Here is a 23,223-nt window from a genome sequence, read left to right as displayed (position 1 = left end):
CACCTCCCCCCTTAATAAGGTGGCAGCAGCCAACCTACAAAAACCTTGTCACCTCCCTCAGGGTTTGATGTTCACACCAAGGGGCGAGACCAGGTGATTGGCCACGCCCACCGAGGAGTTCACAGGCCCTGAGGCAGGAAAAACAGAAGAGATTAGTTTTGACAGTGAAGTGGAGTGGAGTTCAAGTACAAACCTGTGTCCAGGTCTGCCACAGTCTAACACCAGGTGTCTGAGTTGGAGCCCAGTCACCTCTGGCAAGGAGGCAGACGGTGGTGGCCGCCTGCAGGAGCTGGGATTACAGCCGATGCAACCGTAAGGGACCGGGACCGGGTAGTGGCCCGCCGGTACCGAACCGGGGAACCGATTGGAAACCGGAGCACCAGGAGGGGTACTCAGACCAAGTACGAGGCCCAGAAACAACTGGATTGAGTCAAATTAACTGATTGAGGACTGGACTTTAGGCCCTTTCCCACCTAAGACCCGACTGAAGACAACAGCCCAACGATAGGGGTAAAAAGCTACCGCCCAGGCATTGAGACCCCACAGGACAGCGTCTGCGGGCACACGGGCTCTACTGGCATATATCAGGCTGGGGAGCGGACTACCGTTGCTCAGGCATAGGAGTCATCATTTTCTACACCAGTGAGGTGCAGGAGAAAGGCGGAAACCACCAACCTGAAAAGGGGAAAAGCGCAGCCGGCTGCAGGCACCATTCATCATCTTGTTTGGTTTACCAGAGACTCCAGCGTGTTTGTAATAGTGAGTACAACAGTCCCTTCGGGCCGCGCACCGCGCCTCACCACACCGACACGCCAGCAGCATCATACATTCCCCCACCTCAGCACCTCCCTCGGGCCCCCGGGACCATCATCCCCGTACCCACGGAGGGGTCAACACCAAGCTGCGCAACACCGTCCCCGGGAGCCTAATCAACGGCAGCGGTGGTGTCCATTTATTCACCACAACCCGTGGGTGGCGTAACGAACTTAATCCCCAAACAACCGTGGCCCCGGCCGTGGACCTCTCCACCGAACACCACCCCTCATTTAGCGCCAGCAACTCCCTTTCAGAGTGACATGACCCCCGGGTCCGTGAGAAGCTCAAGCCACCCACCGACGAGCACGGATCCGAGCGGCTCGGATTTGAGGCCAAACACACAATTAACAGGAGTAACACCACGGCAAACAATGGGGACACATTAACAATGGAGGACCCTAGAACAAGTGAGAGGGAAGATGGACACCTCCTCCACTTATGTGCTGCTGAACCCTGCACTCCTAGACAGTCCCTATTCAGGTTCCTCACCTGTCGCTGAGCAGGAACCTGAAGCCCTGAAAGACCCTACAATAGTCCCTGGCTAGGGAGTGGACAGGTAAGGGATGCTAGCCCCACCACTGCACTGAAAAACACTACAACAACTGTTGCAGTCAGCACCAACACTGCAAACACCACAGAAACTTCAACAGAGGGTTTCAGCAGCTCCTTCCACCTCCTGGCCCAGCATCCAAATGGCAAAGAAAATAACTGGCACCCTCGGCTGGTAGCAGAGGGTATATAAAGGGACTAGGAGTGGTCCAAATCGGAAACACCTGAGATCGTAATGAGTAAGCTGCTGCCAAGGAGAAACTATTAACCCTTTACACACAAAAAGAAAGCAAATATATTTAATATTGAGAGTCTTACATGGAAATGACTCTCAAGTCCTGGATCTGTCACTAGTCTCATATAGCAGAGAGACAGCCGTGACAGAGAACTACAGGACAGACGGTCTACGGAGGCAAATTAAGTGGGTATTCCAAAATCATTTAATAAAGAAAGGAAAAAAAGAAGAGCAAAATAATAATAAAAGTAGAAGAAATGTTAGAAGTAGTAGAGGATTCATATGGAAGCGGTTACGGTGGCTTGTATGGATGGTCTTTGTGGTGACCATGCCACTCAGCAGGTCCTAGAGAAATCTTTGGTATTACAAAAGTAAGAGCCCGACATGTCCAGCCCCCGTTCAAAGTTCTAAGCCATCCAAAACAATCTCTTCCTTGAACTTCGGATGCAACTTTGCCCGACACGTTGATTTTATGAATATTTATGTCCCCGTGTCACCGCAGCTCGCCATAGATCACCTGTTACATGCATAAGCAGCCTTCCTTCAAGAGGCCGCATTAATAATTACAGACCCCTCTGCACAGAGCATCTGCTAACATCACATCCTGGGCCAGGGCTTGGTACGCGGACCCCAGCCAGAGCGCGAAGACCCAACTTCAGTATTTGAAGTAAACTTATCCTCCATCTGTACGGGGAATTTTCTATTCACAGACGTTTCTTGTACCACTCCAGAGAAGTGTCTGGAAATACAGTGGCACATAATACATAATACATCACCCAGAAAAGTGACAAGAATTCCCTCATTAGCTGCCTGACAATGATCATTGCCAATAAGAAAAGATTAAAGATAATTAACAAGTTCAATAATTTATCAACTATGAAAGAAAATATAATAATTTTTGACCAGTAGATGCAGGAAATAATGTACAGAGGGTGAAAAAAGTTTTTAAACACGTCCCGATTTTCTAAGTGTATATATATATTTAGGTGTTAGTGACATGAATTTCTCACCAGATGTCGGTAACAAGCCATCCAGACCACTCAGGCAAAGAAAACAAACCATACATGTTCATATATTAAACTATGTGTAATAACTGACAAATGACACAAGGAAAAATATTGAACACATGAAGAAAGAGAGGTGCAAAAAGCCATGGAAAGTCATGACACCGTCTGAAATCTATCAGTAATTAGAAAGCAATTCTGCCTCTTAGTGAAACATAATATTAGCTGGTTCAACTGATAGCCTAAAGAAAGGTGTCTCATTACCAAGGTGCCACACAAGAAACATCTGATAATGGGTAAAACTAGTGAGCTGTCCCAAGACCTTCACAACCTCATTGCTGCAAAATATACTGATAGCATTGGTAAAAGAATTTCTAAACTACTGAGACTTCTAGTAAGCACTTGTAGTGCCCTTGAAGCCATCAGGGTGCTACAAGGTTCTGCATCCCCACAAAGATGCAGGGCCTACCCCCTAGGGCCCCGGGAGACCAGTGCCGGTAACACCGAAAACCCAGGTAATCCCAGTTTTTCCCTAACAATCCCCCATACAATGGTATTTAACAATGGTCGGACCAATGGATGGCCACCTAGAGGTGGAGCCAGACCAGTCCACTAGTTGACTAGGTGGGAGGGGTAGACTGTGGAGAGTAGTCAGTCAGAGTTGACAGTAGCAGGAGAGGAGTGAAGGTGGAAGCGAAGCGATGTCATGACTCGGTGTTATGAGGGGGACCCGGGGAAGCGTGCCAAGATGGGAAATGGACAGCTTCCGCCGGTCAAGGTCCACTGTGCGGTGTAAGGGACCGCTGCTATGGTCAGGAAAGAGTGAGCGGGTTGCTGCTAGTGATCGTCTGGAACGTCACAGACGATCTATGTACACCGGTCCGCCCTAACCCGTGAGGGTTGTATGGCTCGGGGCTTCTCGTACGGTGTACCTGTTGCACGGGGACGCACAGAGGTGCCTACACACGTGTGCCAGCGGGAGTCACAGGAATATGGCACGGGGGTAGCACAGAGGTGCCCACGCACGTGTGCTTCAGAAACCAAGTGAGTCCGACAGAGACTCGAGGAGCTCACCTGGGACAGGAACACAGCCTGCTAAACGGGATACTGCCAGAGCAGCAAGGCAGGGGCAAGACCTGCAAACTAGGTGCTGCCTGAGGAGCAAGGGCAAAGCCCACAAAAGACAATAGTGCCTGAGCAGTGGCGTGGCAGCACGCTGCTAGACATCCAAACATAGAAGGACGGTCGCGCACCGCCATGATGGCAGGGGGAGCTTTTAAGGAGGTGTAGCTCCACCCAAGGGCGGGCGCGAGACGGGCGTGACCCAATCAGGGTTCGTGACGTCCTGGCCCAGCCAGTCAGGATTCAGTACATCACCAGCCTCGTCATGGGGCCGTGTGATATCAGTGAGCGAATTAGAAGACGTCACGTGGAGCACATGCTCATCTTCCTGCCTCTGGGTCATAAAGGCGGGATCCTCGGTTTCACAATGTGCAGAGACATGGGAAGTCTTGCTGCTTCCCTGAGCATCTATTCTTTGCACACTGCGCAACCTCCCAGAGCATCTGTGATGCTGAGCAGGAGAGCTTGTGGCAGGCAAGGGATGGGAGACCGCTCCATTCCTTGCAAGGGGAGAGCCACTAGGTGTCACCCTTCTGCTATGTCTCTGAGGAGGCAACTCCTGCAGACTGCGCAGTCTCCCAGACCTTTGGCGCTGCTGAGCAGGAGGGCTCGTGGCAGACAAGGAATGGGGGACCACCTCATTCCTTGCAACAGGAGAGCCACGACGTGTAACAACTCGGGTTAACGGTAACCTGGTACCCAGGAGAGTAGTTACCGGTGGAGTACGGTGCAGTACTCCCGGAACTACCCACCGACTGGGTACAGGACCCTAGGACAGGTAGAAGCTCTAAGCCGGCCTGTTAACACCTGCACAGCGAGGAGACCATCAAGGACCTCGCTGACCCTAAGAATCCAAAGACTCAGTAGCAAAGGGAGAACCGGGGACAGGACCAGAGACTCCAACCCCACAGGGTTCACGCTACCGTCAGGTGGACAGCAGTGGACAAACCACAGAACGGGGACCCCCAGTTGCTCTACACCACGGGGACCCATTTACCAGAAACAGGTGCAGGGGAAGAAGGTGCCAGAATGCTCAACTGGCACTGGGACGAAGGGGACCTGAAGGTGTTTGGAAGGCTATGTGAGGGCAATTATACTGTCTGGACAGCTATGTGAGGGCCATTATACTGTTTGGAGGGCTATGTGGGGGCCATTACACTACCTGCAGGGCTGTGTGATGAGCCAATATATTGTGTGCAGGGCTTTGTGATGGGCCAATATACTGTTTGCAGTGCTATAAGTTAGGACATTATATTGTTTACAGGGTTATGTGGGGGCTAATATGCTGTTTGCAGGGCTATGTTGGAGGGTTATGTTGGGGCCATTATGCTGTGAAAAGAAGCTCTGAGGCTATTATACTGCCTAGTGGGCGAAGTGGGCCATTATGCGGCATAGAGGACCATGTGGGGCCATGATATTATGTGGGGAGCTGAGTTGAGGTCACTCTGGGGGAAACATTCTCTGTTGGGTTAATCATACTTGGTGGGGGGTACTCTAAAGTCACCATAATGTGTGTTTCGGGGGGTACTGTGAAGAAATTCACTGTGGGGGTATCTTCCTGTGCTTGAGTTGCTCTTCTGTTAGCATCTTACTTTATGGTGGCCATGGAAGGTGAACCTTAATGAGTAGGAAAACTAAGAAAACCAGTAAGCCGATACCCCATATGTGGTGGAAAACTGCTGTTTGACTTTTAACTATTGGAACGCAAAATCATCTAGAATCGATAGCGAATGTCACATTTATAGAGCCCCTGCCTAAACAGTGGAAATCTCCCACATATGACCCCATTTTGGAAACTAGATCCCTCAAGGAATTCATGTGGATGTGTGTTGAGTACCTTGAATCCTCAGGAGCTGCCCAGAATTTTAGAACATTGAGCTATGAAAATAAAATATCACATTTTTCCCATAAAAATGTTGCTTTAGTCCCAAATATTTTATTTTCACAAGGGCAACAAGATAAAATGCAGTATGAAATTCGTTGTGCAATACCTCTTTAGTATGCCTATACTGCATATGTGGTGGAAAACTACTGTTTGGGCACACGGAAGGACTCGGAAGAGAAAGGGCGCTATTTGACTAGTGAAATACAAGTTTTCATACAATAGTTTGCAGACTATACTGTATATAGAGTTACTAAGTGCTAGAAGAACAGAATCACCCATCAAGTGACCCCTTTTTGGAAATTAAACCCTTCTAGGAATTTACCTACAGGTATACTGATGATTTTGACTCCATGGATGTTTTCCAGAAACAAGCAGCAATGGATGTTTTGAGTGACTATATAAAATCTGTTATTTTCATGTCTAGTACATTGTAGTGCCAATACATTGCAGTGCTCATACATTGTGTTCAGCTCTGGCTTCTGGAGAAACATACTCCCTTAAACAAAGAAAGCTTCCTGACTAAAGAAATACTAAATATATGGACGCTACATGTGGTTTAGGCACACGGTGGGACGGAGAAAGGAGGTGGGTATTTGGATTTTGGAGCACAGATTTTGCTGGCTTTCTTTTTGGGAGAGAGACCCTCACAAGCAGAGCCAACAAAATCATCAGCGGGTGTCAGTTATGTATCAAAGCTGACCACCTGCAGAAAAACCCATGATCAGTGCTAGCACCGATCGTGGGTGTTTAACCCTCTGACACTAAGGTCAGTAGTGACAGCGCAGTCAATCGGATTGTAGAGAGAAGGGGCTCCCTCTCAGCTCTGATCGGCACAATGCGATTGCCGATGGCCTCCATGGTGACCCCAGGCCAAATAATGGCCATGGGGTCACCCAGGTACGGCGGTCTATGAGGTTTTGCCTTGAGCGACTCCCATCAGACCGGACCGCCCCTTGGGTGAGTAATCTAAAAATGTTTTTATATTCTACACAGTGGCCTGGGCTCTTATATACAGTATTCACTGGTGGTGGCCACAGCTTATAGTCGCCAAATCTGGTGACAGGTTCCCTTTAAATTCCCCTTTCACAGATTGACAGTAGCCTTTAACTGGTGGTGCTGCAGTGTTCAGAGCTCAATCTGATTGCTGCTGTAAGGCCGGAGTCAAACTCGTGAGACGCTCACGCGAGTCTCGCATCGCATCACCCACCACGGCCGCACACTCTCCTGGAAGGCGCGGGTAGGCTGCATGTATTTCTATGCCGCTGAGATGCTCCTGTCGGGAGGGTGGCGGGCCATGCAGCGGGATGCGATGCAAGACTCGCACTAGTCTCTCCCAAGTGTGACTGTAGTCTTAAGGCCCTGTCACACACAGAGATAAATCTTTGGCAGATCTGTGGTTGCAGTGAAATCATGGACATATTGTTCCATTTGTACACAGCCACAAACCTGGCACTGATTGTCCACAATTTCACTGCAGCCACAGATCTGCCGCAGATTTATCTCTGTGTGTGACAGGGCCTTTAGAGGCAGCAATTAGAACATTTAATGAAGCTGCCAGTTGAGGACCTGTGAGGCGTTGATTTCTCACACTAGAGACTCTAATGTACTTGTCTTGTTGCTCAGTTGTGCAGCATGGCCTCCTACTCCTCTTTCTACTCTGGTTAGAGCCTGTTTGTGCTCTCCTCTGAAGGGAGAAGTACACATCGTTGTGAGAAATCTTCAGTTTCTTGGCAATTTCTTGCATGGAATATCCTTACTTTCTAAGAACAAAAATAGACTGTCGAGTTTCACATGAATGTTCTCTATTTCTGGCCATTTTGAGAGTTTAATGGTACCAACAAATGTAATGCTTCAGATTCTCAACTAGTTCAAAGGAAGGTCAGTTTTATAGCTTCTCTAATCAGCAAAACTGTTTTCAGCTGTGCTAACATATTTGCACAAGGGTTTTCAAGGGATTTCTAAACAGCCATTAGCCTTCTAACACAGTTAGCAAACACAATGTACCTTTAGAACACTGGAGTGATGGTTGTTGGAAATGGGCCTCTATACACCTATGTAGATATTGCATTAAAAAGCAGACATTTGTAGCTAGAACAGTCATTTACCACATCACAATGTATAGAGGGGATTTATGTTTATTTTAATGTTAGCTTCATTGAAAAAAAATGTGCTTTTCTTTCAAAAATAAGGAAATATCTAAGTGACCCTAAACTTTTGAATTGTAGTATATTTATGTTTGTGGGTGTAACATCAAAATATGTAAAAAAAAAAAAGTTCACGGGTATGAATACTTTTTCAATGTACTTTAACGATTGACCCCTTCTCAGGCACCCTGTGATATATGCCGAGTGCCGTACACCGCTAATTGCTAGTTCGCCCCTGAGCTTGCTCTTATTGCATAAGGAACATTTCCGTAATAAGTAAATGCATACAGAAACAAATATATGAAAAAAAAAGAAGTAAAAGAGTCAAAAAATTGCAATAAAGAAAAGTAATTACAATGTATACAATATTCTTTGTTGCTAAATTGAATTCTTCGCGGAGTTTAGAAAGCAATTACTTGTCGTTCGCGGGGGTATTGCGTCGCACAGCTTCTTGATTCCGCTCGCAGACCGCCAATGTTTCTCCAGAATATTTCCCCCTGAACGATGATTTGTCAATACTTAGTTGTAAAATGTAAATTGTTTATACAAAGTGTAATAAAAAAAAGTCCAATACTGGGGGGGAGTCGGGTTAGATACGCCGGGAAAATCTAGGGAATACACTTAATTAAAATCAACTTATTCCATTTTTCTTTTTGTCTTTTCTTTTGCCACTTGGATTTATCATAAAATGAAGTGAACATAATAAAGAAACTTGAAGCCGATATGCCTTTGTAAGAAGCTTAGAAATAAATGTATAGTGCCCCCCCTCAGTGGGTAAAAATTCAGCTGCAAACCATAAATGTGCTGTGCTGCATCCGCCACTGTATTTTAGTACAAAAAAATGACATTTTTCATTTTTTTATGCCTGTAAAAAGTTCACATTTATTAAATAATTTATAATATAATACATCCAGATAATAGATCTATAGATGGCAGAATTTATCGATAAACAGCACTTAAGATTAAGGTATCTATATCAAATCTAGATACCGTATTTTTCGCTTTATAAGACGCACTTTTTTCCCCCAAAATTGTGGGAAAAATAGGGGTGCGTCTTACAAAGTGAATGTAACTTACCGGGTAACAATGCGGCGGTGGGGTGAGTCACAGGAGGCTGGTGCTGCCGCTGTCGCTGGAGCGATACTGACATTGCTGTGGGCTGGGTTTCGATGTTATGGTGGCGCCATGGACCCACCGGCAATCGGGAGCGGAGGCAGCCGCCATGGATCCCCCGGCAATATATATATATTCCTAAGGATGAGGGGGGGTGCTAGTCCCAGATCCCCATAAAAGTGCATCATCCACAGGTCCCCCACAGCAGTGCATCATCCACAGCTCCCCCACAGCAGTGCATCATCCACAGATCCCCCATAACAGACCCTCATCTACAGGTCCCCCATAATAGTGCGTCATCCATAAGTCCCCCATAATAGTGCGTCATCCACAAGTCCCCAATAATAGTGCGTCATCCACAGGTCCCCCACAACAGTGCATCATCCACAGGTCCCCCATAACAGTGCATCATCCTCAGGTCCCCCATAGCAGTGTCATCCACAGGTACCCCATAGCAGTGCGTTATCCACAGGTCCCCCACAGCAGTGCATCATCCACAGATCCCCCCATAGCAGACACTCTTGTTGAGTCTAAATTGTTAAAATAATGTTTTTTTAATTTTATTAAAATGTTTTAGCACACTATTTGGCTCATTTTTTTTTTTTCTATTTTCCTCCTCTAAAACCTAGGTGCGTCTTATAATCAGGTGCGTCTTATAAAGCGAAAAATATGGAAAATGCTGACATAGTATGACTGATATATATATATATATATATATATATATATATATATATATATATATCCTTCCCATTCAGCTGGCTCTTTAGGATCTGTCTTACCCTTTGACGGTATTTGGATGTTGCTGCTTTCCTTGCCTCCTCATCATGGTTACCGTGTCCCTGTGGGATGCCAAGGTACTTGTAGCAGGTTTGTACATCTGCTATGTGCCCTGCCGGTAGTTCTACTCCATCAGTCTTTACTACCTTGCCTCTCTTTATGACTAGCCGGCCGCACTTCTCCAGTCCGAAGGACATCCCAATGTCTTCGCTGTATATCCTGGTCAGGTGGATCAGTGAACTGATGTCTGTATGCCATCAATACATACGCTGATGCCATCAATACATACGCTGATGCCATCAATACATACGCTCTGCCAGTTATCAGATACCCTGCTGGCATAGTGTGCTGGCCAAAAGAAGAAATGGAAGCTGCAGATGTGAAGACCCGAAAGCTCCTCACAATGCATGGTGGTCTCCACCCCAAGTCAAACACCCAAAGATTGTATACCAACAGAAAGGAGGGTGGTCGAGGCTTGATAGGTGTCCAAGCCACCATCATGGATGAAACAAGAAGTATCCAGGAATACATCAGAAAAATGGCACCAAAAGATGAAATGCTGAAGGGGAGCCTAAGACAGCAACAACAACAATCCGGGAAGGAAGAACAAGAACATGAAGTGCCATGGCAAGACAAGCCGCTGCATGGGATGTACCATAGACAGATAATGGAGGTGGCTGACATGAAGAAATCCTACCAATGGCTGGAGAAAGCTGGACTCCAGGACAGCACAGGGGCACTAATCATAGCAGCACAAGAGCAGGCGCTAAGTACCAGATCCATAGAAGCAGGGATCTACCACACAAGACAAGGTGTAGACTATGTAAAGAAACCACGGAAACAATCCAACATATAGTGGCAGGATGCAAAATGCAAGCAGGAACAGCGTACACCGAACGCCACAACCAAGTAGCGGGAATTGTATACAGGAATATCTGTACAGTGTATGGGCTAAGTCCCCCTAAGTCCAGGTGGGAGACCCCAGAAAAAGTGGTGGAGAATGAAAGGGCTAAAATCCTGTGGGACTTCAAGATTCAGACGGATAAGCAAGTGGTAGCTAACCAACCAGATATCGTAATAGTAGACAAGGCTCAGAAGACAGCAATGATAATAGATGTGGCGGTGCCTAATGACAGTAACATCAGAAAGAAGGAATATGAGAAGCTGGAGAAATACCAGGGCCTTAAAGAACAACTGGAGAAGATGTGGAAGGTGAAGGTAACAGTGATTCCAGTGGTGATAGGAGCACTTGGAGCAGTGACCCCTAAGTTGGAAAAATGGCTGCAACAGATTCCAGGAGCAACATCTGAGCTCTCTATCCAGAAAAGCGCAGGAACAACTAAGATCCTGCGCAGAACCCTCAAACTCCCAGGCCTCTGGTAGAGGACCCGAGAATTAGGAAGGACAAATAACCACCCACAGGGGGTGAGAAGGTAATTTATATCCCATTCTATTCTATCTGGAAGAGGATTACATCATGTGTAACATGCATCCAGCAGAATCTCCCTATATGGATTTGGACAGCTGTATAAATATGACATGGTGGGAGGGGGTCGCTCTCTCTTGCACGCGTTCCAAGTCTGCTGAAGCAGATCCATCCATCCATCCCTCCACCCAAGATGAACACATGCTGTCAGGCCTACAGCATATCACCCTTGCATCCATTCAGGAACTAAGGAAAGATGGGTGAAGATTTCTATTGATCCAGTATGGACTATTATTGAACTCTTTACGTAAGCTAACAAAGAATACTAATTGTTTCCTTTTCTGTAACTGAACTGCAACTTTATAATTTGGCAACCATTTTATTAGATATAAAATACATCTATTTTTTACTTTTTTTGAAGTTTGTCTTTTATGCGCTTATCACATATTTGAAGAAAAATATATTTAAGGGATATATTTTTAACAATGCCACATTGTATTATTGACTGTGAATATAACTGAAATTTGAAGAACATTTTGAAAACAGATTACAGTTTCAAGCTTTGGATTTGTATACCCTTGAACCAGATTGTCTATTTTTCACACCATCTATCAAATTGTAGAGAGACAATTACACATGTGTAAAAATCATATACACTGATAAAAATAAAATGATCAATTTACCTCGCCTATGGTAAAATACTATCAATCGAATACTAAACTGACTGCAGCAGGATCCTCTCCCCTCTGCCTGGTATTCATTAGAGAAAATTAACTTGGCACCGCCTATTTGATTTATTGTTGCTAGGGATGATCGAATACCTCAAATATTCGACTTCACGACTATTTGCCGAATAGGTCGCCGCTATTCGACTATTCGCGAATATTCGATGTGCAATGTAAGTCTATGGGAAACCCGAATAACAACTATTGGGAACTATTCGGGCTTCCAATAAACTTACATTGCTTATCGAATATTCGCATAGCGGCGACCTATTCGTCGAATATTCAAGAAGCCAAATATTTGAGGTATTCGATCATCCCTAATCTTTGCCCTTCTGGGGCATGTTCTAATGTTTCGTATTTGCAGTAGATTTCCAGAATTTTGGCAGAAGAAATGCTGCTTAAATATGTCTGTTAGTGTTGAGCGAGCATGCTTGTCACTACTCGGTACTCGCACGAGTATCACTGTACTCGGGCTACTCGGCGGGTACCGAGTAATTTCGCGATACTCGTGCTGTACTCGTGGTCTTCATGTTGGCGCTCTTTTTAGAGCCAGCCCTTATGCAGGGATTGGCTGGCAGACCGCAATGCCACAGCCCTGTTACTTGTGGAATTGCAGTGATTGGCCGGCCCTCACAGAATGACCGTGCCTTTAGCCCGACACTTCCCCGCTCGGCTACGGCCCCTCCCGCACTCCACTCCGCGTGTATATATATATGCACGCTTACACACACACGCACGTTTTTTTTTTTAATTTACAGTTTTATGGTTTCTCCATGCTGCCGGTGGTCATTTCACAAAAATACTCGGGTCTCCCATAGGATAACATTGGGCTCGGTGCTCGGGCCGAGTACACGAGTATCTTGGGATGCTCGGCCCGAGCCTCGAGCACCCGAGCTTTTTAGTACTCGCTCATCACTAATGTCTGTCTTTGCTGGGTTTCTTGTGATGGGTGTGCGCTTGACAGACAGTCCTGTAGTTGAAGAAGGTAGTGTTTGGCTACACAAGTTGCTCTCAGACTTTCATTTTTTCCCTGCTTAGGGTTTATCCCTTTCTCTTTAGGACCCTGTGGATTTCTTTACCTTTCAGCTGTTTTCGTCAGCAGTTCCCTTGGTGTCTTTATATATCCTTATTTCCCCTTGCTCTTTGCTGGTGATAGGTCTTATTCCCTTTACTGTTTTTCCTATTTTTCATGTTTTCTTTGCAATAATGCATTTTCACATTCCATTGTTCACAATATACATCTTTTTGCTTTTTCTCCTCTCTACTTGAGCGCAGCTGCTATTTTTGATAATACCCTTAACAAGTCTTCAATGCAAGCAGTCGGCTTGTATTCATCTGGAGAAACTTTGTTGATGTTCCAGTTCCTCTCCCTGAGTCATCTGGAGAGAAGTCATTTGTTCACTCGCCCAGCCTGTATTCCCTGTGGGGTTGACTAAGCGATCACCCCATCCATTCCCTACCTAGGGCCTATTTCAGGGTCAACCAGAGTCAGCTATCTGGCTTGGCACATAGTTGCGGAACCTATCTAGAGTTGTGAGGAAAGCCTGGGGTCAGCTGTAGATATGGTCAGGGGGTCACCATCTCCCCCTTTGCTAGACACAGGGTGTCCCTTCCCTTTCACCTTTCGCTTGGTACTTTCCCATACCCAGCGAGACAGTTTTTGAGTACATTTTTACTTGCATTTTCTCCCTATACTTTTAACTGGGTGCCGAATGCTGATTAAACACTGAAAGAACTGACTTCATACATTTTCAAAAATGCCTTGAAGATTGAAATCTGCAAGAAAAAAAGAAACAAAAAAACAGCGTGTGCTGGAGATTTCAGAAATCTCATTCACTTTTGTTGGTACTGTTAAATTCTGCATTTTTTTCTGCAGCAAATGTGACGCCCATGAGGCTTCAGTCGCCCCAGAGGTACTGCACCTCATTCAGAGGCGTGGTATCCCATTCCCGGGTAAGAAGGGGGTCACAAATCGTTATACACATACACAGACACTATTTAGCAACACCCAATTAGGCCCTAGTTAGGGCAAGTTGCACCTTAGCTGTCGCCTTAGGTAAGCACAGCCCGAAACTAGTCTGGAGGTGGATTTTATTTAGTTGGAGCAGACTGTAGAACGTGAGTCAGTCAGGAAGTGGACACGGAGGAGAACGGTCTTGGAGTGTGGAGTTGCAGAGCTCGTCCAAGGATCAGGAAAAAAACAAGGATAAAAAGTGGACAATGTCCACGCTGCTGTGCCAATAAAGAGTTAATTCCAAAATATGAGCAATGCATGGTGGATTTTTTTGGTGGATTTCCTGATGAAGGAGAGGGGTTATCTCTGAAACGCATAGAATAAACAACCCTGCATTGCTCTCATTTTGGAATGAACTCTTTTTTGGCACAGCAGCGCGGACATTTTTCCACTATTTATCGATGTGTACCTCCCCGCGGGCTCGGCTGCGACCGCCGAGCCGCTCGGATCCGTGCTCACACGGTGGGTGGTGACTCGAGCTTCTCACAGACTCGGGGGTCACGTCGCTCTACAAGGGGGTTGGCGCTACATGCAGGGACTTCAGCGGAGAGATATTGCACGGCCGGGGCCGCGGTGGTTTGGTAGGGGGGATGTAAGTTCGTGATGCCACCCACGGGTTGTGGTGAGTAGATGGACACCACCGCTGCCGTTAACTAGGCCTCCCGGGGACGGTGTTCCGCAGCTTGGTGTTGACCCCTCCGTGGGTAGGGGAGTGATGGTCCCGGGGGTCCGAGGGTAGATGAGGAGGCGGGGGAGTGGGTACGGGCATATGCTGGTGCGGTGCGGTGCGTGGCCCGAAGGCACTGGTGTACTCACTATGACACAACACACTGGAGTCTCTGGTAAACCAAACGGGATGATGAACGGGGCCCGCAACCAGCTGCAGCTTCTCCCTGAACGGGTTGGTGGTTTCCGCCTTTCTCCTGCACCTTTTTGTATGAAGGTTTGACTCTTATGCCTAAGCAACGGTAGTCCGTTCCCCGGCTTGCTGGTTGTCAGAAGAGCCCTGTTTGCCCGCAGACGCTGGCCCTTTGGGTCTCTATGCCTTGGCGGTGGCTTTACCCTGTATGGTTGGGCTGTTGTCTTCTAACGGGTGTTGTGTGGGATAGGTTCTTAAGTCCAGTCCTCAGTCAGTTGATTTGACTCGGCCCTGTCGGTTCGGGGTTTTTTTACTGGGCCTGAGTAGCCCTCCTGGTGCTCCGGTTTCCAATCGGTTCCCCGGTTCGGTACCGGCGGGCCACCACCCCGGTCCCTACGGTTCCACCGGCTGTAATCCCAGCTCCTGCAGGCGTCCTCCACCGTCTGCCTCCTTGCCAGAGGTGACTGGGCTCCGACCCAGCCACTTGAGTAGACTGTCGGCAGGCCTGGTCACAGGTCTGCCCTTGAACTCAACCTTTCGCTGTCAAGACTACTCTCTACTCTGCCGAACTACTGTGTTTTTCTTGCCTCCAGGCCTGTGAACTCCTCGGTGGGTGGAGCCAACCACCTTTCTCCGCCCCCCTGGTGTAGACATCAAACCTGGAGGGTGGTGACAAGGATTTTAAGTTTGGCTGCTGTCACCTTTTCAGGGAGGGGGTGTGTGTGCATGGGACTACCTGGGACGACCTGACTAGTTCAGGGCGTCACACTTGTTTTTTTCTTGCTTCCGCCTTTGGCACATGGAGTGTGCAGCAGCTGATACATGCTTTAATACTGGTTGTGTGTCACACATGTGGCGCCCTGGATAAGCCAGGTCATCACAGGTACTGCAACAACACACCCCACACCCCGGCTAGGCACACCAAAGTCAGACAAAAATCCTTGTTGCCTCCCTCCAGGGGCTGATGTCCACATCAGGGGGTGGAGCCAGGCGGTTGGCCCCACCCACCGAGGAGTTCACAGTCCTGGAGGCGGGAAAAGGAAGTCAGTTCAGTTAGGGAGTTGAAGAGTGAAGTGGTAGCAGAGGAGACTGACCGTGTCCGGGTGCGTGGCTCGGGCACATACAGCAAGGTTGGCGGACGGTGGTGACTGTCTGCAGGAGGGGCTGATTGACGTGAACCGTAAGGACTGGGGACGGGCGGTGGCCCGCCGGTACCGGATCGGGGAGCGAAGAGAAGCCAGCACCATTCGGCAGGGCCTACGGACCCCGACCAGGCTTGGAGTCGCCGTAAAACCGGTCAAATCCGTTAGCAAAGGGAACCTCCGGGGTTTCCCAGCAGTCAAGACCCGATTTGAAGGCAACCGCTCAAACCGTAAAGGGAAATACAGTCACCGCCAAGGCTACAGTTCCCAGGGCCAGAGCCTGCGGGCAAAAGGGGCTCCCTCAGCCTCCATCCAAGCTGGGGAGCGGGTTACCGGTGGGAAGTCACAAGAACCGAGAACTTAACACAGGTGCAGGGAAAGGCAGTCACCGCCAACCTACCGGGAGAAGAACCACCGCAGCCGTCTGTGGGACCCGTCCATCCAGCCATTTGTTTTACCAGAGACATTGCATTCATCATTGGCTGAGTGAGTACCACCGTGCCGTGCGGCACCGCGCTGCCCCCGCGACCCTGCACCTCACCAGACCCCGTAACCCACCTGCCATTCCTCCCTCACCGGGCCCTGGGACAACCAAACCCCCTACCCACGGAGGGGAAGAACAACATCCCAGCTGCTCCCTGTCATCGCTCCCGGGATCCCCGTCCAGAGCAGCGGTGGTGTCACAACCTCACCACAACCGTGGGTGGCGTCACGGACAATAAATCCCCAAAACCATTTCCCCCTTTCACCCACGGGCGAGGAGCGCCGCTCGAGTCCCCGGGATCTGGCCCACTGACCGAGCGAGCAGCAGCAGCAGCAGCCGGACCCGAGCAGTGGGTGAGCGCAGCATCCCCTCCTCCGCCCGCGACACACAACCATCCAAGGTGAGTGGTTTTCATTAACCCTTACTGTTGTTATCCTGGTAAGACCCTATATGCGCTTTTTATATCCACTGTTTTTTAACTATCGTCCCAGGATCAGGACAGAAGGGGTCCTAGGGCCACGGGAAGTACGCCATACACCCGTGGACTCTTTTCCACACCCGGTCTATCAGTGTGGAGGGATTTGGCTGCTTAGGGGACCAGCCCCTCAACTAGTGGAGATCTACAAGGCTCAGCTAGCAAACTGGAGGCTATGGCTACTGCAAGTACCAAAGCCACATCTGCACATAAACCGCTAAAAAGGTAACCACATAGGACCAAGGGATAAGGCAGAAAAGCCACCCATAAAAGGATCTGCGGACACTGGCTCGGGGCTCTGTGTGTGAGGTGCGGGGCAGGCGGGAGAGGCCAGCGCTGGAAGACGACCAGGGAAGGAACACAGAAGGATGTACCAGGTGTACTGGTCTACGAACTATCTGGGGATCGGCTGAGGACAATCACAGCAGGACTCAGCACTCCAAGGGCAGCATTTGATCATCCGTATGTGATAATCTGGAACTCTTAACTGTGAATAAAGACCTTGTGACTGCATTCCTGTGTTGCCCAGTTATTCCCTGCACCTCCAGCGCTGCACCCCGTCATTATTCCACAATTCCATCCTCAGCCCTGGGGCTCAGCTCTACCTGTGGAGAGCTATACCAACTAAGCTGCATCACCATCGACCCCAGGGGAAACTGAATAGCAGCGGTGGCATACATGTTGCCGCATACCACAGGTGGCATCACGACTTATCCCCTGTAAATAACCCCCACCATTCATTTAAATGACACCGCCAGGGTCACGGAGCTGGGCCCTGCTGCCGCTGTGACATCCCAGAAACGAACCGGCCAGGTAACAAGTACCCCTTGTGCCCTAGTGGGCGTATCATACAAATGCAACAAAAATTCAACGTGTGAACAAACACTTTTAGATTCATCATAAAAAGACAGCAAGAGGTCAGCAGGAGATTGACTTGTGTGTTCTTGTCAAGATTTCTGAAGGATTTTGTATTAAGAGTCCATCAGTCTGACCAAAGTGGGGACCTTAGAGTGTCTCAAGCTTCAGTCTGACCAAAGTGGGGACCTTAGAGTGCCTCAAGCTTATTTTACCAGTTATTGCTAGATTTAGGCTTCCTTAGAAGTGACATCACTATCCCTCCTATGGTTAGACAATGAAAGGAAAGTGACGTCACTTCCTTTTTCAGTTTCCAGACTTCATTGATTCAAAGGGGTTGTTCACTACTAGGACGACCCATTCTGATTCCACCTGTCTTTCAGGTGAAATAAAAAAGACTGTACTCACCTTCCGTACTGACACTGTTCTAGGAGAGCCGTGGCTCATGTGATGTTGTGATATCACGCGAACCCCATATCCAATCAGCACCAGCTTCTCTCTTCCCACCTTTGGAGACAGGAAGTGAGTGGCAACTGCAGTGCTTACTTCCTGTTGACTAACTCATTTGTCCAAAGGCAGGGAGAGAGAAGCTGGTGCTGATGCAGGGCTCACAAGATGTCGCAACCTCACGTGAGCCCCAGAAACATAAGCCGTGGCACCCCTGGAACAATGCCGGTAGGAGAGGTGAGTATAGGCTTTTTTATTTTACCTGGGGAAAAGATGCAATTGTAATGGGTTGTCCTGGTAGTGGACAACCCTATAATGGTAAATTAAAAGTAGAAACCATCACTGCTAACTTCTCTGCCGGCTATAGAAGATATGTCTGCTCCTTTAATAAGTCAACAGAACCCATCATCGGATGTTTCTTTGATGATGTACTCTTCTAGTCACCTGACCGCTGCAGTCAATCACAGGATGTAGTAGTCCATCACAAAGCTCTGGAGCAGCCTTGTTGGTTCTACAGGGGAAATGGAACATGAGAATGGCTCCGTTTATTGTTTTAAAATCATAAATGTCTCAAGAAAAATGTACTTTAGTTGTAGACAACCCATTTTAGTGTTTGAGTGTATGTGTGTGGTTGGCGTATTGTTGTGCTTGAGTGTAACTCCATTGAGGAATGCTCTCAAAATGGAAATACCTACAAATATTGAGAAATTAACATAAAGTTAAACCATATATAAAAAAATGGAGATGTAGTCATTCTGATTTCATAAAAGTCAAAGGTCTCGATTTAGTACGACAGGCCAGACTTAATGATGGGTGTGCAGCAAAGAGAGTCGCCAAATTCGTTAAAAGAATTGCCACTTTATCAATATGGCACATTTTATCAGTGACGTTTGCCTCCACACACTATGGCAGGAAAACGTCTGGGGTAAGAAATGCAGCCACTAATGATATTGACAAGCGGATGAAGCTGCGCCCCATCCTGGCTCCTCAAAGCTTTGACCCATTTTGGCGGAGATTCTCGAAACGTGTGTGTAAACGCCAAAAGGCACAACATTTTTTAGCAAGTTCGTTGAAATTTTGTGACTTTTTAAATTTTTTTACGAGAGTTTTCTGGTGAATTGGGGCCTTAGAATTTTGTTAAATATATTTTTCAGTTTATAAGACGCAGTGGATTATAAGACACGTCCCAAATTTTAGAGGAAAAAAAGGTTAAAAAAAATGGGGTCCGTCTTATAATCCGGTGGTGTGTTACCGGTGGGGGAGCAGCAGCGGTGGTGGAGCGGACTCACAGGAGGCAAGAGCGGTGCTGGAGCAGGGCGATGCTGCGGATGGTGTGGAGGGATGCCCACATGCTCGCTGCTGGCGGCAGCACTGTGAGGTAGGCAAACACCAAGAAACTGTTGGCAGTGTGGGCTTCAAAGCGCCCAGAGTCGGCACGTCGGCAGATTGAGCTATCGGCTCAATTGCAAGCTGAGATCTCAACTGTGCTTGCGGCTGGGAGATCAATGGGCCAGAGGCGGCGCAAGCACAGATTATATCTTGAGCTGAGAGGTCCATCTGCACATGTGCCAACTCCGAGCGCCATTGTTTGAAGCCCACACCGCTGACATGGCCCCAGCATCGTGGCCCAGCAGCCCACAGGGCCCGCAGCACATCACCTGCAGCAGAAGTATTGCCACTGTCTCCTGTGACCCCTCTCCACCACCTCCACCACTGTGGTATGCGGCCAGGAATTTAGCCTCCGCTGCTATCCTCCGGGGTGGATGGTATTAGCAGCATGAGATGGTATCACTCCCCACAGGTGGAGCGGGCTCCGGGGAGGATGATGAGGGGAGTAGTGATGGCGTTTGGCGCTGAGCGCTGGTAATCAAAAGTCAAAGTCAATTGCTGTGATTCCAGGTGTCTTTACTCACTCTTTGTGCTGCTCGCCCGGTTGATACTGGTCACCTGCTGTGATGGGCTCCATCGAACCCGAATCCCTTCAGTGGTCAGTCCGGTATGGTGCTTGATAAGTCCCTTCTTCCTAGCGCCATGTGTGTTGGATCCCCGTGGCTTAAAGCTACTGGGGAACCCCAGTTCGTCTCGAGTAGTACTCTTGTCCCTATTTGCAGGTACTGCAACTCCACAATTGGGCCTGGTGCTGTCCAAGGCCCCGGATCCTCTCTGGCACTGAGCTTTTGGGCTCTTTGTGGCAAGGGAAGCTTGAAATCTCCCTGTCCCAGTAGATTCTGGAAAACCACCTTTAAGAATGATTTTCCCTAGGGTCCTGCACCCTGCGTGGCGCCAGTTCTGAGGGAGCAATGAAGCTCTCCCCTTGGCAACCGCATGAACTCCTGCGTGTCACCAGAGCACCAGTGAGGCACGTCTGCTGCTTTCCTCTCCTGCTGGAGAACTCTCTGAAAACTGTTGTGTTGGCTTCTAACTCCCCCTAAGTGGCTGCTCCTCCCCCGGGTCCCTGTCACTAGTGGGTGGTGCCTCCCATGTTTGAAGGCAACCTTAAGACCCTACCCTAGCCCGGTCCCCATTGGGGAGAGCAACCTGGTTGTGTATTTGAGTGTGTAAGTGGTGAAACCAGTACTGACCTCCTCAGGATCCGGGTGCAGCATTACACCTTAACTCAGGTGCAATACTCTGTGGCGACTGAAGCCTCAGGGACGCCACAGTCACCACAATTATATTCTTTTTCATAGCAATCTGGACAGGTATATCTAGTGGTGGATATGATCTAGAAATTTGTCTACATGTGAAAAACTGATTTGCCGGCATTTTGTCAATGAAATAATTTCCGAATGTGGAGCTACAGTGGCTCCATCTAAAACAGTAACGGGTGCAATATAGATATATATTTCATCCTACATTGAGTTGGATGTCTGATGTATAGTTCTACGGAAGAAAATGTTCTCATTGCCAAAATGCCAGCATAGAAAATGTCAAGAAATCCATTGATCTGTAAATACAGGATTCAATCTTTTAATAGTCCATGTGACAATTTTAGGACTTCCCAAAGGTTTCATCACCATCTTCCTTCAGTGTTTGTTGCAAAACAGCAGTTTGGGCAGATGTGAGCTATTTCTGAAATGTTTGAACTTCCGAGTCAAAATGTCACTATCAAAAACCTTTTGTATTTTCCTGAAATTATTCACTGAACATTTCATTTTTGCTTGTCTTGTTTCATATTTATAGAGTGCTCTACGCGGAGTTGAGATGAAACCCCTGAAAGGCAATAGATGGAGTCGATTTGCACTCAGATCTGGCAGAGTCTACCTAAAACAGACCGGACGCTGATGGAATGGAGACCAGACGGGATTGGAAGTGACTCCATCTGCCACGTTATACTTAATGGCTAGGATACAATCTGAATCCTGTTTTTTGGAAATTTACATGAAAACCCAGATGCATTTACTCAGTATAGAGCAATTTGTATATGCAAAATAAGCCTTACAAAAGTCCATTGCTGATAAATAGGGATGAGTGAACCGATCGGTGCTTGGGTGCTCGGTAAGACTAACGAGGATTTTAGGACTTGGGTGCTCAGTACTTGTTTAAGAAGTATACTGAAAGTCAATGGGGAACTTCAGCATTTTTCAAGAAGACTTCCCAGAAAAATGCTTGAGTTCCTGATTGATTTCCATTATACTCTGTAAACAAGTCCTGAGCACCCAAGCCTTAAAATACTCAATAGGCTTACCGAGCGCCCAAGAACCGAGGAGTTCTCTCATCCCTACTGATAAACTAATGACCGAGCCACCAATGATTACATGTCATTTTAAATAAAGTCACAATTGTTCAATTTCCTTTGTAGGCCACCATTGGCAAAATAAAATATTGCACAGTCTGTGCAACACATGGATATGTTACCAGAAAGAAGAAAGAAAATTCAGCTCACCGATCTGCTGTTCACCGCTGTCTGACTGGATCCAGGATAGGAAAAATAGATGTTAGGACCCCATCGAACTACCGTTTTGACACATAGTCTTAGTCATGACTAAGACTATGTCTCGAAACACGTAGTTCGATGGGGTCCTAACATCTATTTTTCCTATTCATTCTGCTGACCGCTTTGTACAATTTTTTTTTATGGAATTACCCGAATAAACGTTGGATTGTTTTAATTCATAATCTGAGGACTGCGCTGGACTCCTTTTTCTCTCTACATGGATATGTTGGGTCCCCCAGAGTAAGGGGCACTTTGCACACTGCGACATCGCAGGTGCGATGTCGGTGGGGTCAAATTGAAAATGACGCACTTCCGGCATCGCATGCGACATCGCAGTGTGTAAAGCCTAGATGATACGATTAACGAGCGCAAAAGCGTCGTAATCGTATCATCGGTGCAGCGTCGGCGTAATCCATGATTACGCTGACGCGACGGTCCGATGTTGTTCCTCGCTCCTGCGGCTGCACACATCGCTGTGTGTGAAGTCGCAGGAGCGAGGAACGTCTCCTACCGGCCTCACTGCGGCTTCCGTAGGATATGCGGAAGGAAGGAGGTGGGCAGGATGTTTACATCCTGCTCATCTCCGCCCCTCCGCTCTGATTGGCCGCCTGCCGTGTGACGTCGCAGTGACGCCGCACGACCCGCCCCCTTAACAAGGAGGCGGGTCGCCGGCCACAGGGACGTCGCACGGCAGGTGAGTGTGTGTGTGAAGCTGGCGTAGCGATAACTTTCGCTACGCCAGCTATCACCACATATCGCTGCTGCGACGGGGGCGGGCACTATCGCACTCGGCATCGCAGCATCGGCCTGCGATGTCGTAGTGTGCAAAGCCCGCCTAAGACTTTCTTTCTACCAGCTCTTCATCCTATTATAAATTAGTAGCCTGGATGGCGGACTACTGCTCTATCAACTGCTTTATAGGATATTGACCATCACCATACCATGCACGCCTGATTTTGGTTTGCAATGTATTCCTCCTGTTGGTGGCTGTTCACATTCAGTTGCCTCACCCCTTTCCACAGGCATTGTTAATTAAGCACCATTCTTGGATCTGGTCCGCCTTTATCAATGGTTGCTGTCTGGCACTGGGAGGGTCAGTTCTGATATAGTCCTGGTATGTGTAGAGCTTGCTCCACATGCTGGGACCTGGCCTGGTCTCTATCCACAATTGCCTTTTTTGCAACATGGAAGCGGCTATATACAGGTTACAGGTA

At 48.0% G+C, this 23,223-nt stretch overlaps 1 long non-coding RNA gene across 1 annotated transcript in view; it reads left to right on the top strand.

Moving 5' to 3' along the window:
- Positions 1–21,532, top strand: part of LOC142275338 (uncharacterized) — a 201,780-nt gene extending 180,248 nt beyond the window's left edge. The window contains exon 3 of the long non-coding RNA XR_012739245.1: positions 21,256–21,532. This is a non-coding gene — a long non-coding RNA (uncharacterized LOC142275338). The remainder of the gene's footprint in view (positions 1–21,255) is intronic.
- The last annotated feature ends 1,691 nt before the right edge of the window (positions 21,533–23,223 follow it).

This window comes from Anomaloglossus baeobatrachus, chromosome 1 (genome assembly GCF_048569485.1).
Source record: "Anomaloglossus baeobatrachus isolate aAnoBae1 chromosome 1, aAnoBae1.hap1, whole genome shotgun sequence".
Classification (NCBI taxonomy): Eukaryota; Metazoa; Chordata; class Amphibia; order Anura; family Aromobatidae; genus Anomaloglossus; species Anomaloglossus baeobatrachus.
The sequence above is the reverse complement of the archived record's forward strand: the minus strand, read 5'-3'. Positions and strand labels throughout refer to the sequence as shown.